Consider the following 19,870-nt stretch of genomic DNA (forward strand, 5'->3'; position numbering starts at 1 on the left):
AATGACAAATTGCATCTCAATTAATTATTAGTGTGATTGCATGGGGATTATGCTGTGAATTTGGCATTTATACCTGACTTCTCGGGATGAAATTCTCTTATATAATTTTTGCATTTATCCTCTCTGTTTATAGGCCTATTTTAGATAATAATAGATAATAATATTTATTATATCAGATAAAAATAAAAATATACAACGTACATTAATGGAAAAATTGACAATTAATTCAAAAGACAGTGAATTAGCCCATCTTCTCCGCTGGATATCCCTACCTTTAACCGCATCGTCCTTTTCCACATTTCCTTCATTCACGTCACTTGATGTTCTCATGACCAATTTGTTTATGTTGGATATAATATTTTAATTTCTATATAGGCCTACTATAATGTAACTTGCTTTAATTTGTAAGAAATATATCATTAACAATAATTTGTATAAGTTAGTGTTTTGATCTTTGATTATGCGCTATTATAATAGCAAGTAGTATAAAGAGTATCTTATTACTTTTCTTGGCGTTACACCAGTGTACATTCTAGAATCGATTTTTTATTCGCTTTTTAAGGGGTGGGTGTAATTAAAGTGTCATACGCACCCAATCAAAATTACTTTGACACACTATGATCAAAATAAAATAGGGGCGCGACTGCATGGATCCCTCCCTAAAGTGAAAATGAACATGACATAATAAATGATTGTGATTTTATGCACCCCCTGTTTCAAAATCATTCTGCAGCCCGTATGTAAATAATATTATAATTTTGTTCATCCGTGAAAACCTTATTATAAAACAAACCTGAATAATCAAACTCAGGTCCATAGGCTAGCCAATGAAGTTAAAAGAATAAAATTAGAAGATCAAATTAGTTATACTTTTAAAGTGACAAACAAAACTGAATATGCAAAATGCATGTTTACCGGTGCCAGTGTTTGGAAATCTTTGCCATAAATTTAATACAGACACAGTTAATTAACACAATTTCAAGACAGGTAATTATGAGGATCACTCAACAGCTGACAATTTGTATAACATCTTATTCCAAGTATTTTCAGTTTTGCAATATTCAAATAATATTATGTTTGGTTTTAGTACTCACAATTTTGCAACCGTTTTTATATAAGTTTATTAAGTTTGCATTTATGAATCTCTTTCATGATATTGTTATCAACTGGTTTTATACACTCAGTTTTAGTAATAATAATCTTTGTAGTATAATACAAATATTCTCAGTCTTCCCGCCCTTTTTCTTCTCTTCTCCTCCTTATTCCTCCCTTTCTTATTATTTTATCCTTGATTTGTTCACATAATATTGGTCCAATCATTATAGGATCACAAACGCCGGCCATAATTATATCAACAGAATATTTCAGCCGGTTTGCCGATCTGCATAGCATTTCAGCCGGAGTGAATCAAGTTTAGACTTTCCAGAAAATCAAAGTGAAATTGTTCTATGTTGCGTTAAACACGCATTGTAATTTGTTTACTCTCCGAAATATTGAAATGTTTGCAAGTCAATAATTCACGGTAATCATCCTACACTTTACCCCATGGCCTCCTGTACATTGCAAAATTGTACTATACTGCATGCGCGCATTTGATATGCAAATTTTGCTGTCAACAAACATTTCTTAATTGCTCGCACGTATATAAGTAATCAATATGACCGGATGGTTGACAGCATTGGAAATTTAAATCATAAACTTATCAATTAACTGGACCAATGCATAAATCATTTTCAAATATTATCAATAAAAGTCATTTTATGACTCACAAGTTATTGTGATGTTGGTTACATCGACGTTTAAAACCATGGGGAAAGGAGTAATATAGGCTCTATATTCTATATATGATTTCTATGTGTAGATCTATATGGAAAATGAATTATAAAAATTATCAAAAGTAAAAAATAAATTATCAGCAATCAGCATCATAGTTATTAGGAAAATATACTTGAAAAAAAATGCAATCGTGTTTTTTTCGATAGCTTGTGTCTCTGATGCATCAGACACTGTGAAAGGGCGTATGAAATTTCTGAGGTCAACTTGAACACCAGATCATGTTTGCAGGACCTTGGACGATATGCCTAGGCAAAGCAAAAACGATTGGGGATGTATATTATCGTTGGACTGTATTTTGTAGGATATATTATGCCCTATAGATAGGTCTATATAGGCAGTTTTGTCCTCAGTTTTGATAGATTCTTTGTTAATTTTAACTTTAATCCAGTGCGATTTACAATATTTTGCTTTTCCATTTGCTTTCAAGCTCATATGTCATCATTTTGTTCCGTTTCTGTGCTATCACTGTACATGCCCCATAGGTAATGTACGCGCATGGCAGGCTGCGAAGACCTATCGAGTAATGGCGGCCGGTCTCCGCGTAATCACAGAGATTTGACGAAGTACGCCCTCTAGCGTTATTAGTATACATCTCTATGTGTTACACTCGGTAAATGTTTTTTCATATCGTTTTCCCACATGTAGACTTTCATGGTGTTGACCAAGTGTTAATGTTGCAACACCATGAAAGTATACATGTGGGACCACAATATAAAAAAACTATTGACTGAGTGTAACATCATAATACGATGATGAAAAGACAAGAGAGAGGTGAATATTCTTAATTTTCTTGATAGTTTCCAACTAAATCAAAACAATTTCAAGGAAATATGGAAAATAAATGGCATGGATTTAAAGATGCAAAATGTGAAATTTAGTCACTCCAGTTGGTGAAGGCTTTTTTTTTTTTTTTAAATCATAAAACGATCTTTTCCAGAATCAAGAAAGAGTTGATCCAATATTCTTCATTTTCTTAATAGTTTCCAACTTAATCAAAACAATTCCCAGGAAATGTGGCAAACAGATGACTATTTATGGATTTAAAGATGCAAAATATGAAATTTTAGCAACTTTTGGTGAAGGTTTTTTTTTTTATATATATACCTTTAACGCCCATTTAGATCTACTAGTACTATATCAAAAGTTTTTTTTTCTTCAAAATAAACGTAATGACTCAGGCCTACTCAGTGCTGAAAATATACTTATAATGTGTGTTCTTTACTGTACATGATTCTCAATTGTTTTTATTTTATATGACCTTCATAAATAATAGTACCGTTGTAAAAAAATAATGAAAGAAAATAATAAAACAAATTGGGCAAGCAGTTTTTCTATCAGGCAAGCAAATATTTTCATCACTTGCCCTGTCGGGCAAGTGATGAAAAAATTTTGTAGAGGCCTGCTTAATTTATATGAAATTTATTCATAGATCACAAAAATGCTTCTATGTCATTTTTTCATGAATTTCAATTCTACATGTATATCCTCAATTTATGTCACCAATATAATTCACTACAGTGTCAACTGGGCTGAAATTAAAATTTTGTTAAATTTCGTTGCGAGATGCCGGATGAGCTCCACATCATTGATGTGCTAGTTCAATTCCCAGGACTTTTTCACAGTGTAATCTTTTTATTGATATGCACTGTAGAAAGAATACATGATCTACTGATTGATGTGATAAAAGAGGCAGTTTAAGTGAAATATATACAAAAGTAATTGGAAAGTTGTGACATGTGACATCACACGTCTTTGTCGCAATGCCAATAGGAGGATCTACATTATAATAATGATCTTAACTTAAATGCTTATTAGGTGATCTGTCAATCGACAGATCATCTCTTAATTTCGTATGAATTTTCTTTTTTATTTATTTATGTATTATTTATTTTTATTTTCCGCCCTTTTCTTGTTAGCACAAAATCTCCAAATCTACATCATCAATTATCTTCAAAATATCATCAGATATGGGGACTTATCATGTGATGTGTATAAAGCAAGTTCAAGGTCAAAAGGTCATCATGACGTCATCTAGACGCCATTTTGTAAAATCACAGTATCAATCATATCTTTATTATCAATTATCAAAAATTAACATTATTTACATCACATTAACTTCAGGTCAAGGGTCAACTGTCCATGTCATCAAAGGTCATGTAAAGGTCACGACGTGCGCGAACGCGCGCGTCAAAATTTTAAAATGCTCAAAATCACTTTTTGACCAAAGTAGGGTACGAGTCAGGTAAATTTAAGCATTTCAAAGATTTGCGCGCGCACATGGGTATGCGCGCGTTCTCGCGCGTAATGGCACTATAGAGCATAGGATTGCCATTTTCTTTATATCAATGCATTGATAATACAATTCTGAGTAATTTGATACCTTGATCAACCTTCTACGACAAGTAATAACGGAATAAGCCTCCATCAAAATCTACAGCACGCGCGCGCACTAACCATAGACAATATATGTGCAAAAATATGCCTATACAAAATTCATTATAGCTCTTCAGATAGTCTGTTGACCCCCAATTTTTTTTTCATATTCAAATAGAGTATGGATGGGAGATATTATTTCATGTCACATTTAACCCTCAATTTCATCATGACGTCATAAAAATGGCATCGGAACTCAAAATGTCCACTTTGCTACTTATGACGTCATCATAGTTATGCAAATTTGACTCTTACTCCGTAAATATTGGTCAATTTTCGCTCAGTTTTCAATATGTTGTAGCAGAGGACATACTCTTTCTTATTTGATGGCTATATTTACTTTTAAAGGAATGGATCATTCTGAAAAATGGCAAGTTATAGAGGCATGTCATTTTCGCTCATTTTGTGTGCAATCTCTATGGGAAATGACTTTTTCTCAAAACCGGATTTTACATTCCTCTATTTCGCGAGCCATATATGAAAGTTCCATTGGGACTATTAAGGTTAAAGGAAAATATAGCCCCCTAAGATCTCATCCGTGAATCAAAATAGGCACAATGGTAAATAAGATAAAAACTATGCCATTACATAGCTAAATTTCATTAAATCTAGGTTATATCAATTAACAGCATGTATGCTAATTTATTCATGAAGTAATACTTTTTGCTCATAGCTTCCAGTATGCTTATTTTGGATTAGGTATTCTTTATGGCATTCCTGAAATTTTTACTTAAAATTATTTGTATGTATTGGGAACTTGTTTCTTGACCTATTTATTCTTGTTGTTTTTCAACAAAATTCATTAGTCACATTATTTCAGTCAAAAATACATGTACATTGACATCTAATTGAACACAACCATAAAAGCAACACTAATACCTCATTTGTGAATTTTAGCTGAAAACTTATTTTGTATTGCCTTTATGAATTCACATTTCTGAGCAATTGTGAAGTGACATGTGCTTGCATAATGTTGCATAATTGTTACAATACTGAGCCTCCGCAAATTTGGTCTTAAAAGTTGCCAGAGACTTGAAATAAACTAGCCACGAAACGATGCAGTGCAGTCCTCAAATGTTACAGATTTATCACGTAAATATTTTGGGGGTGATTATGCTTTTCCACCTGGAGTATTAGGGTAAATCTTTAGCTGCTCATTTAATGTATTGATTGGGGAGAATTCTTTTAACACTCCCCCCCCCCCCCAGTATTTGAATGGGTTACACTTCGTAATTCCGAAGGTTCTTTATTCCGAAGGTTCATAATTCCGAAACATGTAAATTGCCTATACCTCGATGTTCATTGATCCGAAAACGTAAAAGGGTTCGTTAATCCGAACATTTGTGGCGTTATTCCGAAGGTTCGATAATCCGAAAACAAAATAAGGTTCGATGTTCCAAAGGTTCGTTAATCCGAAAACGAAATAAGGTTCGTTGTTCCGAAGGTTCGTTAATCCGAAAACGAAATAAGGTTTGTTGTTCCGAAGGGTCGCTAGTCCGAAAACGAAATAAGGTTAGTTAATCATTTAGTTTTCGGACTAACGAACCTCATTTCTTTTTCGGATTAACGAACCTTCGGAATTACGAGCCTCATTTCGTTTTCGGACTAACGAACCTTCGGAATTACGAATATGCATTTGAATGTACTGATTAGCCACTGAGACAGTTGAGATTAAAGTTCATATTTTGCATTGTGAATGTTTGTCTTCCTTATTAAAACATGATTTAAATTTTTGGTCTGGACTTCTTCAGGTGCAAATATTAAAGTGATAAAGTGCATTAATAGTCAGTATTATTATGTTCCTTATGTTGACCTCTGGACTTGTGCTTTAAATCGTCAAGAACTATTGTACTTGAACTACCATATGATAGTTCTACTAATTTGAATAATATGTAGTTTTATCTCCTTATTTATACATGTAGTTAAAGGACAAGTCCACTCCAACAAAAAGTTGATTTGAATAAAAAGAGAAAAATCCAACAAGCATTAACACTGAAAATTTCATCAAAATCGGATTTAAAATAAGAAAGTTATGACAATTTAAAGTTTCGCTTAATTTCACAAAACAGTTATATGAACATCCTGGTCTGTATGCAAATGAGGAGTCTGATGAAGTCATCCACTCACTATTTTCTTTGTATTTTATTATATGAAATATGAAATATTTTAATTTTCTCCTCATTGCCAAGTGAAACAAGGATTAATTCCTCCCTGAACATGTGGAATTTGCATTGTTTAATACTAAATGGTTCAGTCAAGTTGGTCCTTGTTGTCAAATCTGCGAAAAATGAATTATTGTATGATTCAAACAATAAAAAAAAAAAAAAAAATAGTGAGTGAGTGACATCATCGACTCTCTCATTTGCATGTAACTGACTCGTTCATATTACTGTTTTGTGAAAAATAAGCGAAACTTTAAAATGTCATAACTTTCTTATTTTAAATCCGATTTTGATGAAATTTTCAGTGTTGTGCTAGTTTAATTTTTCTCTATTTATTCAAATCAACATTTTTCTGGGGTGGACTTGACCTTTAAAGCATAGCTATCACCCAACATTTGCAAGTTTTCTAATCTTTACGATTATCACAATTTTGTCAAATTTTCAAAAGCAAAACTTAAGTTATTTTATTATATTAGAAACAGCACTGATGGGACCTTAATTTCTTTGCAGTTTCCCAATTCATGGTAATGACATCACTGTTTTATCCTATAGATCACTATCTCAAGGAGGAAACTGGCCTATTCTCAACCATCTTGATCTATCTGGATGTCTTAATGTCACTGGAGCTGGTTTATCTGTATTGGTTAGTGTTTGCCCAACCCTCAATCATGAGACCTTTTACTATTGTGATAACATTGAAGAAGGACCATATGCTGATACAGCAAGTGGCTGCCAGAATCTTCAATGTGGTAACAGGGTATGTTGTCGTCTTGGGGAATAGACAATATCTCCTTCACATTCAAAGCTCACCAACATTTTCTATAGTTTAATTCATATCATTTATTGATTGATTTAGTTCTGAATATAAACAATCCTTCAAGGAATTATACAATGTACAAGAACGGAAAATCACTGGAGCCACAACAAAGGCATTCCTTGTGTGCCATGGCAGTCAATAAATATTTAGATAGTATTCTGTTCAGATATAGTGCTAATAAACATGCTTTATATGCTTTAATTCTAAAAGATGGTCCAAATTGGTGCAGGCAAATCTCTGTCTTGACATCATAATGATTGGAATATGACACAAGCTTTTTAATAATTAATTGGCCTTAACAACAAAACAAAAGTTGCTTGCCACTGCAACATGTTTTTATCACCTGATATTGCATTGACTTGTAAACATTGTTGTTGAGCTTTTGTTAACCCAAGTCTCAGTGAGCCATAATGATTTCATTACTTCATCAGAATGTCCTTTCTATCTGTCACATCTTTTCTCTGTTTGTTGTATGATAATATAGACCTATAAAAGTTTATAATTAACCATCAAGCAGCTTTTAGCAACAGAAACCCTCTTGTGAAACCACAAGTTCTGAAATTGCCTTAGTTTGACTAAGAAATATTAAGCATATCTTCTACATTGGAATGAAACCAAAATGTATACAGGATTGTGGTAATTGGTAATTGTGGTATGTGGGAAATATTGCATTATCAAATGCTGATACTGCATATGAATTACTTTAGTATTAAAATATAAATTACATGAAAGAAGCCAATTGACCCTTTTATTAAGATCATTCATTGTCCTGTCAATGCCTCAAGGCCTCTGATTAATGAAAATGCACCTTAACTTTAAAATGGGTTTACATAGGCATTGTTTCCATTTAAAATCATGTATGTATTTTTGTATATAAATAACTTGCTTTCAGTTTTTCATAGTGGATTTACAAAGACCTGTATAGTGTTTCATTAATATGTTTGTACGACTTTACAAATGACAAAAGACGTGTTATTTGTGATAAAATTAAACTTCATTCCATCTGCTAAAGTTGGAATCTGATCTTTGGAGCTCCAAATTCTTGTTGCTAATAAACATCAGAATGCAAACTATAATAATTGTCAACTTTTGGTTAGGGTTACAGGAATGCTCTTCCACTGGGTAAAAATCGGGGAAATCTCTTTAAGGACAGGGAATGATCTCCAGTTGAGACATGTGTAACTCACAAAAAGCTTTATTAAACACCACCTTGTTATTAATCTGATGTATACTGCATGTATAAGATCTAAATATAGATGTGGTATATTTGTCTTTGCAGCTGTAATTTCTGCATTTTATTATCAGAACATTTTTAAAATATTGACTTGATTTTATATGGATCTATACTCTCTTCAGCGATTAGGATACAAAAATTCATGCTACTCTATTGACACCGAAGGGTTCTGCAAAGCCAATTTAAAATAAAAATATGATTTGTCAGATAAGATATTTTGTTTGATTGTACATGTACATGCACTAAGAATTTATTTTTTTACAGTGAGCAATAGACGCAAGTTTAGGATTCAGTGGCCCGTATTCTGAAGTGAGGTTTAATTTAAACTCAGGATTAAAGTTTTTGTTTAAGTATGGGAAGCCAAAAGAATCAAAATTTTTTATTAAGTTGTATGCTTATGCTTACTGTGCTCTTTCCTGATTCATCGATGGTGAAGACAATAATCTTTTCATATTTCCTCTAGAGACAATTATGAATGATTTGAGAGCCAAATGAGCTGAAGTATGATATCTCTACTGTTAGTGATTTATGTAACAATTAAACTACAACTTTAAACCTGTGTTTAAGTTAAACCCGACTTCAGAATACGGGCCAATGTGTTTAATGGAGGTTTTAGTTTGGTCTATTAATTGACCCAGCATTACATGCACACATTTACATCTGAGTTATCACTAGGAGCCTGGAAACATAATGGCAATAATATGTTCTGCTACTGAGCCCTACTACCATGGTAGTTACAACTACGGTAATCTATCACTATTTTAAGAAATTGGTCCCAGCGGGGCCATGCACATTGATGAGTGGATACCATGCACGACCAAAAAATCACATAAAAAGGATGTCTTTCGAGATAGGGCACGTTACGTACGTAACATAATAAGGGTGTCAAAATACTAAAATAATGAAAAAAGGGTATCTATTTCACTAGGAAAGCTACGTGTTTAGGGTAAAATTTATGAGGGTAAAAAGACTAAAAAATAAAGGATGTACTTTTTGCCCCAACAGTCAACACTATACGTGCTTAGAGTCCGACTTACGCGAGGTGTGGAAGGTGGGCCGTACTAAACCCAATGATGTAGGTTAGGGTAAAACCGACGTCCGTGACATAACAATTAAAATATCGCTTTACTTGTTTAGGAGTTCATTTCAGGGAACACTTGCGAAGGGTATCATTTTATTTCCAATACTTGTTAAGGGTAGGGTTTCACATGCCAATACTTGTTAAAGGACAAGTCCACCCCAACCATTAGTTGATTTGAATAAATAGAGAAAAATCCAACCAGCATAACACTGAAAAGTTCATCAAAATCGGATGTAAAATAAGAAAGTTATGACAGTTTTAAGTTTTGCTTAATTTCACAAAACAGTTATATGTACATCCTGGTCGGTATGCAAATGAGGAGACTGATGACGTCATCCACTCACTATTTCTTTTGTATTTCATTATATGAAATATTCTAATTTTCTCCCTTGTCAAGTTAAACAAAGATTAATTCCTCCCTGAACACGTGGAATTAGCATTATTTTAATACTATATGGTTCAGTCAAGTTGGTCCTTAATGTCAAACCTGTAAAAAATGAAATATTGTATAATTCAAACAATAAAAAACAAAAGAAATAGTGAGTGATGGACCTCATCGACTGTCTCATTTGCATGTCACTGAGATGTGCATATAATTGTTTTGTGAAAAATAAGCGAAACTTTAAAATGTCATAACTTATTATTTGACATCCGATTCTGATGAAATTTTTAGCGTTTTGCTCGTTGGATTTTTCTCTATTTATTCAAATCATCATTTTTCTGGGGTGGACTTGACCTTTAAGGGGTGCATTTTTCAGAATATGAAAAATACTTGTTGAGGGTGCTTTTCGAGACCCCATGGTAGCGCATGGTATCCACTCGTCGATGGAAGTGCGCCCCCCCCCCCCCCCCCGGAATTGGTCCCAGACCTTTTCATTTATTTACATGAAAATTTGGCTTTTGCTGAATGCTCTAAGTGACCTTGCTCATAATATATGTAGATATTAACAAACAGCACATTTTACTCTCCAGTATCACAAACACATTCACCCTTTTTTTTAGATACAGGGATTGCATACAGGGGGGCGTTTCATGAAAGGACTTGTCAGACGTTTTATCCGACAAGTCCCATTTTATCCGACAGTTACCATAGGGACAAGGCCTCTCAGCCAATCAAAATCATGGAAAGATGTCAGATCTGACAACTTGTCGGATGAAAATATTGATGAAACGCTCTCCAGAACTGTGCATTAAATTAAGCAGCCAGGAAAAAAAAGTTTTTACTTGTTGCCTCGCCGCCGCCGGCGTCGTCAACATTGAAATCTTAACCAAGGTTAAGTTTTTTAAATGTCATCATAACTTAGAAAGTATATGGACCTAGTTCATGAAACTTAAACATAACATCCTGCCTGAGGTTCAGGTCACATGACCAAGGTCAAAGGTCATTTAGGGTCAATGAACTTAGACCATGTTGGGGGAATCAATATCGAAATCTTAACCAAGGTTAAGTTTTTGAAATGTTTTCATAACTTCGAAAGTACATGTATATGGATCTAGTTCATGAAACTTGGACATAAGAGCAACCATGTATCCCTAAATATTATGTGCGAGTTTCAGGTCACATGACCTAGGTCAAAGGTCACTTATGGTCAACGAACTTTGGCCATGTTGGGGTTATTTGAGGAATTGTCATCATAACTTTAAAATTTTATAGATCTAGTTCATGAAACTTGGACATAAGAGCAACCATGTATCCTTGAATATCATGTGCGAGTTTCAGGTCACATGACCAAGGTCAAAGGTCACTTAGAATCAACAAACTTTGGCCATGTTGGGGTTATTTGAGGAATTGTCATCATAAATTTAAAAGTCTATGGATCTCGTTCATGAAACTTGGACATAAGAGCAGCAGTGTATCCCTGAATACCCTGTATGCATTTCAGGAACATGGCCAAGATCAAAGGTCATTTAAAGGTCAGTGAACTCTGGCCATGTTGGGAGTATGTGTTGAATTGGCATCATAACGAAAGAAGTTTATGGATCTAGCTCATGAAACACAGACATAAGGATAATCAAGTATGAATGATTGTTTTGCACATGTCTTTGGTCTCATGGTCAAAGGTCATTTTGGGTCAATGGGCATAATATTTAATTATCATATTAGTGTTTTCTTCTGTGAATAATATTCATTAGCTATTTTCAAAAGAAGCGCTGCTGCTATATCGCATTGCGTAATGCAGGCGAGACTGCCAGAGGTGTTCCACTTGTTTAATTTTACATCAAATTACTTATAATGCAGCTGCCGTATGCTTACTTCAATGATATCTTGTAATCATAAGCGTATTTGTTGTGTGTAATTGTAAAGATGTTCATATATATGTTTGTTTGTTGGATTTGTATACAACATTATATTAATCAACAAAAGTTCTGTCATATTTGAACCAAGTAGCTAAAGAAGCTTCATATACATTTAAGTTGTGAAGATTAGATGTAGGCATGATTCTTCTCTATGTATATCCCTTCCAGTGTATTACTGTTTGACTGATGAGGTTTCATTTTGTATTACAATTGTTTTTCCCTCATAAATAGTGATGTCTATATTGAGATGTATGCATATTCTCAAATAATGTGGGGGGTTCAGGTGAGGCATTAACAACTGCTATTAGCATGTTCATCAAAAAGATTATTTAAGGCATTACCCAATCATTTACAAATAAATCCACCCATGCATGTTTTATGATGGTTAACAGTGTAATGAATGAATAATAACAAGAAAATGTATGTTACTCAATACATGATTGTTGAAAAGATAAAGCAAAGGAGATTATGTTAATACAGATATATAATATGATAAATAAAGGTTTGGAAGAATAGACGATATGAATTACTTTGTAAATTTCTGTATTTTGTTTGTGTCAGAACTAATGCCCCTCTAGGACTAGGGAGGGTCATTATTTTGCTCCTTACACCTCACTTTGTACTTAGTCTTACACCAACAAAACTGCCCGAAAATCTCCACAAACTCAGGAATAGAAAGTACATGGGGAGAAAATAATATATGTGTGGGTGTGTGTGTATATGTGTATTATTTTTATGTTTTTGATTTGAAATGGTTGGATGGTTAATGTAATGAAGATGGGTGTTTTTCTTTATGATATTGCATTCTTGCATTTTTTTATCATAAAAAAATTATAGGCAAATTTGCCATAAACATAAAAGAGCCATCCCCAAGTTAAGGAGACCTTCATCTCGTAACAGCTATCCCGTAATTTGAATGCAATAAGTTAAGAATGAAATTGATATAAATTATTGAATTACATGAAGAGAGAATTTAACACTTCTTTCTGTTTATTTCAATGTGTGCTCACCCAACCTTTATATTAAAGCAATATTGACTGGCCTCGGGGCGATACGACATATAACGCCCAAACTAGATTTATATCGCCCGAGTCGTAGACGAGGGTGATATCAATTTAATGAGGGCGATATATGTCCTTTCGCCCCCAGGCCAGTCAATATTGCTATTTTCAACCAAATCAGACATCTAGAGCAAAAATTGTTAAAATTTAGAAATTAAGAGCTTTTAAATTTTAGAGCTTAAGAATGGGAATCTATTTCGTCATGTTGAGCAGGCTGGGCCTCTGAACTTTACCATTGTGATGTAATTGAAATTACGCGTTCCTGGCCTGGGCACGCAGTATCCAGCGTTGTCTCAACTTGATAAAAAATTGTGACGTATAGCACTGCGCGGTTCAAGGACGCGTACAAAAACGCGAAGAATACCCGGATGTTAGCTCTGCCTTAGTGCCCGCTACATTTCCACGCATTTTCTCATTGACTTTCCTGAGCGGGCAATTAATTGGGTCTGTGGATAAACAATTGGAAACTTATTGACCGACCATTTGATCACAGTCATAAGCAAGCAATTATGTATTAAAGTTGCCCTGCTCAGATGTCTGATACGGTTAATAATTATATAATATTGACTGGCCTTGAGGAGAGCACAGGGGGGGGGGGGGTGAGCATCAAATATGTCGTCCGCAACAAAATCATATCGGCCCGAGTATTTAGGCGGTGAAAGATTCAATGTATAATCCATTTAACTCGGCTACGTACGCCTCGTTGAATGGATCATTTCATCTTTCACCTCATGAAGTATTCTGTCCATTGCACTCATAAACATTCATTATTTGTATAATATATCTATGTTCCAGCTAGATTTCTGAAATACTGAAATTTGCGATCGAAATCGGCCCCTACTGCGCAAGCGTACTAGCAGAAATATGGCCAATATTGCCCTCTTGATCTATTTTGTACAGAATTTCTATGGGCAAAGCCCGGGGAGGGCAACATGGCAAATGTTTAACTCGTTGGTCTCGGATTGAAAGTAGTGAGCGAAATATGACTTTTATTGATCTCCTAAAATGCCTTGTATAGGTAATAATAAAGCAATATTGACTGGCCTCGGGGCGATACGACATAATATCGCCCAAACTAGATTTATATCGCCCGAGTCGTAGACATTTCCACGCATTTTCTCATTGACTTTCCTGAGCGGGCAATAAATTGGGCCCGTGGATAAACAATTGGAAATTTATTGACCGGCCATTTGATCCCAGTCTTAAGCAGGCAACAATGTATCAAAATTGCCCTGCTCAGATGTCTGATACGGTTAATATTAAAGTTTATCCAATATATTATGAAATGGCTTGTGTCTTTTGAAAAGTGAAAATTTTGCCTTTATGTATACTCACCCATGCATGACTGACGGATTGATTTCATTTTACATTAGTCATGAAGTGTAGAACCACTTGTACCAATACGTATCTCAAAAAAGTATACTGTAATTTGAAAAGTTACGCCATTTTGGATTTATTATTTATTTCAACCTAACTCCATGATGCTTTAAGTAAATCAAAAAGGGATCTGATTTGACCCCCCCCCCCTATATGAATGGATGAATATATATAGGATAGTTAGATGGAATGTTTGTATGAAAGAGTGGATCCGCTGAACTGCTTGACTTGAGATTTTAACACACTATACATTAATTAATATATCCATGGGCGTGGTAACATTCAGAGTTGTCATGATTGTGATCAGTTATCACATGATAATTTCAATACTCAAACTTAAAGTTTGATATACTCTTCTCAAATTATTTCACATTGATAGTTTATTCTCTTCAATTATGTTCAGAATCCATATTAATCTATTGTTGTATTACCATCTGGGTCACTGGGTAAACTTAGAACAACGGTTGCTAAAACAAACTCGTAATTTCCAGATCATCAAATGTCATCATTTTTCTGTTAACTCAAATTAAAGTCAAAGATAAAGCCGATAATGACACAGATTTATCGCATCATGAAATAACGGAACCCGATGCAGTGAATTACTAAACCAAATATGGTCAATAAACAAGCCGCGGTTTCCGATTGAAAATACATTGGAGGCCTACTAATTGGAATTGCCATGAAACAGAAAACGATGAAAAGTGGGGGAAATAATCGTAACTGAAAATTTCATCAAAATCTGATATAAAAATGAAATATTTCGAAGTTCGTCGAATTTCACAATACATCCATTATATACCCTAATAATGATTATAAACGTGATTTTTCAAAATAAGCACAATGAAGCAAAAGGACGCAAACATCATTTAACTTGTTTGTATGTCTTGTCCGTCTAGCATGTCTAGTGATGAGGCTTCGGTGGCATATTCAACTCATTCAAATGTGTTTTTTTTTTTGGGGGGGGAATACATCCGGTTAAAAAAAACCTCAAGTGTTAACGCTTGTTTTTTATCCCTTAATAAAATCAACCGTGCTGTTTGAATTAAATTTACCTATAAGTTTTCAGAAACATTGGTGTCTGAGCCAACTTCAAGAGCATTTATACAAAGATTATGTTTACATCATCATAATTAAAGCAAACAATTATGAAGTGAAATTATTAATAGGAGTTTTGCAATCATGTTATTTTTTTCTTGGATATAGGGGATTTTCATTGCACCAAATGTCTTGATCGCTCCTGGATAGTTTGTTTTGTAGATTATAAGAGAAGATTATTTTATATTCTTCTACTCGTCATGCTCGTATCGGTCTTCACTCATCTAGTTCAATCAAACTAAAAGAATCCAGAACAAAAAGGACATGGGGTGACATAGCATAATTTTCTGTTGCACTTGTCACAGTTCAAATCTCGTCCCCTCTTCAGTCATTCCGAAGAAACTTGAAAACGCATCTTATGTCTCATGATGTCTCTTATACCTAGTAGGACTAAATGCCCCTCTCCTTGTGAATTGCAGTGTGATTTTTATTCATGTATGATTTTTTTTTCTAGTTTACTCTCCATTATGTTGGAGTGGATATGTGCGCATAGGCCAAGATAATGTGCACTGACACGGGCAAACAACCAGACGAAAATCTGACATTCGTGTTATTTCGCATAATAGCGATGTATAAATTCATATTGACATATATATTTATCTAAATAAACCTTCTAAACATACTAAATAATTCAAATTCATGCAAGCGATGGGAAAAAAATTGGTCTAGTTTTTTGTGATAGATTTAATACTTCTAGATATACAAGTATATACATAGGCGGATCCACGGGGGCCGAGGGCCCCGCCCCCCCCCCCCCCCCTATTAACGGAGCAAAAAAAGGGGGGAAGAAAGAAGGAAAAAGAAAGAGGAGGGAGACGAGTGAATAAAATAAGGTCAGGGGAAGACTTGGAAAATGATTTAAAAATATATATTTCATGCAGGGTTGGCACGTTTTAAACGGTGTGTTTTAAAACATGTTTTAAAACGCGTTTTAAAACACCCGGTTTTTTTTTCAAAAAAACATGTTTTAACCCTATCTAGGCCGGGGGGGCCTCCGAGGCCCCCCCCCCCCCCCCCCCTCAATGAGTCGCGCAATATTTTCGCCGCGCAAATTTTTTTGACTGCGATGCTCGCTGACTTTACTTTCAAGTCTTGCGCAACTTTTGAGACCAATTTTGTGTCACCCGGGTACGCGGTTCCGAAATTACGCAACGTTATGTAAGTGCATAACAGACCAAAAATTGCTCAAAAACGTGATTTCGTGTACAAAGTCAATGTAAATTGTGTTTTCAACCAAAAATCATAAATGTATGATTATTTTTAGTTTTGCTGGTCTAAATGTATGTATTTTATGCTGTTTATGATCTTAGAAGAGTCCCCAACGAATTTCATTGAAAAAACAATGAAAAACAAAGGGTCCAAAAAAACAACGAAATACATAAGAAATTGCAAAAAACAATATAATACATAAGAAATTGATCTGATATCACAATTTCTTTCATGTAAACTTGCTAAGAACACCACAAAGAGTTTCTATGCCAAAAACTAGAACATTTGGAGCTTTATTTATGGAGTTAGAGGAAAAAGTATGATTTTGCATTCTAATTACGCATAAATTAGCATAATTACTTAATGAGAATTCGCATGAAATAAATTACTATACAATTTTGTAGATTATATCCCAGACAACCTGCGTGCCAATTTTCGGCGCGATCGCGCGGTCGACGGCCGAGATCTCAAGGGGGGCCTGGGAGGCCCCCCCCCCCCCCCGGCCATATGAACTCCCAAAATACCCCGGCCTAGATAGGGTTAAAACACCTCATAGACTTGTGTGTAATAAATATGCATGGTCATGGATGTGATTTTAGATGAATATTTTGTTATACTCTTATTTCTTAAGAGGTATATTATTTTCTTCTAACTAAATCTCTTTCTCAACACCACTCTTTTCTCCTCTCTTTCCCCCTTATTCCCCCTTTCTCCACCTTTGCCAGGTTCCTTGAAATCCTCTTGTTCCATTGTGCACATCAATCTATTACCCCTTTCATTTTAAGAATATTCTCATAACAAACATCTGCGTGTTGTGCTCACTTTTTAGACAGAAAAAGAAACACTACAATTTTTTTTAATAAGCTCAAATATGTAGTACTTGAATAAAATGGAAGTGTTGCACAAGCATAATAACATTTTACAATTAGACTGTAAAACTGACATTGTATTCTTGAAGTACACACAAAAGCAGGTGAAACTGCGCTTCGTAAAGGTGAAGGAAAGTACTTTGATTCAGTATAAGATAGTTAGCTAGCAAACCTTAAAGGAAAAGTCCACCCCAAGAAAAATATATGCTGAAAATTTCGTCAAAATCGGATGTAAAATAATGAAGTTATGACATTTTAAAGTTTTGCTTAATTTTGCAAAACAGTATGCCCATTTTGGTTGGTATGCAAATGAGGGGACTGATGACATCACTCACTATTTATTTTGTATTTCGTTATTTTCTCATTGCCATGTGAAATAAAATTTTATTCCTCCCTGAACATGTGGAACTACCATTGTTTTTATTTTTTGATTCAGTCAAGTAGGTCATTATTATCAAATCTGAATCTGAAATTGTATTGTTCAAACAATAAAAAAACAAAGAAATAGTGAGTGAGGGACATCACACAACTCTCTCATTTGCATATCACTGAGATATTATTACTGTTTTGTGAAAAATAAGCCAAACTTTAAATGTCATACATGTACCGTAACTTATTTTAAATCTAATGTCGATGAAATTTTCAGCATTATACTTGTTTGACTTTTCTCAACTGATTGAAATCAACATTTTTCTGGGGTGGACTTGACCTTTAACCCTAACAATCCCAGGGGACTGTAATGGCCTCCTAAAAAAATGTCTATGATTAATCCATAAGCACGACAGTGCCACGCCATATTGTTCAAGACTATTTTTGGGATGCATGCATGGGTATGCGATTATGATATTACACAAGTGCATATCAGACCCCAAATTGCTCAATAACGTGATTTCATGTTAAAAGCCAATGCAAATTTTTACATGATTGGAAAATTATTGCCAATAATTTCCATTAAAAACGATAGAAAAAAACTAAAACTAACCAAAAAAAAACTGCACATAAGAAATATTTAAAGAAAAAGTTAAAACAAACATTAAATTAAAAAAAACATTTTGATCAGAATTCCTCAATCAAAGGTTAAGTCCACCCCAGGAAAATGCTGACTTGAATTGAGAAAATCAAACTAGCATAGTGCTGAAAATTTCATCAAAATCGGATGTAAAATAAGAAAGTTATGACATTTTAAAGTTTCGCTTATTTCTCACAAAACAGTGATATGCACAACTAGGTGAGCCAGTCGATGATGTCCATCCCTCACTATTTCTTGTTTTTTATTATTTGAATTATACAATATTTCATTTTTTATAGATTTGACAATAAGGACCAACTTGACTGAACCACATAGTATGAAACAATGCTAATTCCACATGTTCAGGGAGAAATTAATCATTCTATCACTTGACAATGAGGAGAAAATAAGAATATTTCACATTTCATATAATAATATACAAAAGAAATAGTTAGTGGATGACGCCAAAGTCTCCTCATTTGCATTCAAGCCAGGATGTGTATATAACTGTTTTGTGAAATTAAGCAAAAGTTTAAAATGTCATAACTTTCTTATTTTACATCCGATTTTGATGAAATTTTCAGTGTTATGCTTGTTGGATTTTTCTTTTTATTCGTATCAGAAATAAGCAGTTCAAGGGCTTTATTTATAGATTTAAACGCAAACTTGTATTTCGTGCACTAAAATCTGTATAAGGGCAATTCCATAAGTTGGTGGACATGAGCTCAAAGTGTCTTTGTACATATAGCCCATCTGAACCGTAACGTGAGTAACCACTTTATCTGCACCCCTAGTAAAAACCATGTGTTCTTTATTTTTTGAATTATATACAAATTTGTCTCCCTAATATACTTCTTTGAAATGGATATAATCAACTTTCATAAAAGCCTTGCATGAGGACACTTTTCACTTATGTCCACTTTTTATTTTATGCATGTCCAAATCATGTAACATGAGTAACCGACACATTTCAAAGATTTGCCAGGAGCATAATGACATTTCCTAAGTTTTGTTTTTATACAAAGGATAGTCAGACTGCGTACTATGTTGTGATAAAGAGATGTTTAGTTCATATCAATAATAATGGAGTTACAGCTCCAAGTATGAGTCAAGGTGTCTCCAAATGTAACGTGAGTAACCGTGGAATAGCCCATAAATGATGAAGCATATTGATTAAATGAAATTAAGCTTTGAAAGCCCATAGTCTATAGATTATTTCATTAATACATTGTGCAAATTCTTCTCACCCCTATATAGATTGACAAAACTCAAAAGTATGTATGTATATGTATGAGGAATGAACTTATAAAATGTCAACTTACTTTTTTGCATTCAATTTCAATGATTTAGAGTAATTTGGGGGAAAATATGAACTTTTCTATTGGAAAT

The sequence above is a fragment of the Lytechinus pictus genome, chromosome 3 (assembly GCF_037042905.1).
Source record: "Lytechinus pictus isolate F3 Inbred chromosome 3, Lp3.0, whole genome shotgun sequence".
Lineage (NCBI taxonomy): Eukaryota > Metazoa > Echinodermata > Echinoidea > Temnopleuroida > Toxopneustidae > Lytechinus > Lytechinus pictus.